This window comes from Morone saxatilis, unplaced genomic scaffold (genome assembly GCF_004916995.1).
Source record: "Morone saxatilis isolate NCDOM2014 unplaced genomic scaffold, NCSU_SB_2.0 Contig19, whole genome shotgun sequence".
Classification (NCBI taxonomy): domain Eukaryota; kingdom Metazoa; phylum Chordata; class Actinopteri; family Moronidae; genus Morone; species Morone saxatilis.
Window position 1 is genome coordinate 7,498,109 of NW_023339751.1, and position 783 is coordinate 7,498,891.

Genomic DNA, 783 nt, shown 5'->3' on the forward strand with positions numbered 1-783 from the left:
GCTCATAATGTTACGGCTGATCGGAGTCTATGTATACATATATATTTATAATGCCTTTAAAAATAGGGTAACCACACTAATATCACCTTTACAGTTCATGAACAAAATTTAAACAGTAAAAGTTCTTGTTGAGATACATTTTTAGGCAAACAAATGAAGAACATGAATAAAATGCATTATAAGGCCAGTACAAGCTTGTCTTCAGGAGCTGCTGCTTATCAGATATCAACATGTGTCTACCTGTACCTATAAAACTGCTCATTTTGGTGCAGTTTCCTTTAGTTGGCTCAGATTACTCTCCTAACAAGCCAAACTACAGTGCACCTGAAGAGGACTGAGGTCATGTTTACACCACACTTTTTCCCCCTCTGCTTTGGCCTTGCTATTTGTGGACAGCATACAGAAAAAAAAACATCTGAAAATGGTGTAGAGGATGTAAACCTCTGACAGTTATATTAAGATACAAGGTGGACTGAATCATCTTTTTTAGTACCACAGGGGCAGGGGAGAACAGTGTCACTCAGACCTGTGTGGATGTGGCATAACAGACTGTAGGTGTGATCGCACCCCACGCTGTCACCTTCACCTGCTTTGTCACTGTATGTTGTTAGAGGTTCCTTTTTTAGGCACAGGGTTCTTCTTACCTCTGGGTGGGAGGCTGTTGACCTGTCAGCATCCTGCTGGTTATCAGAGCACACAAGGAGAGTGCGAGGAACACAACACAACACAACACGAAATGACATGACACAGTATGACACCAAGCAATGTAACACAGTTCACCAC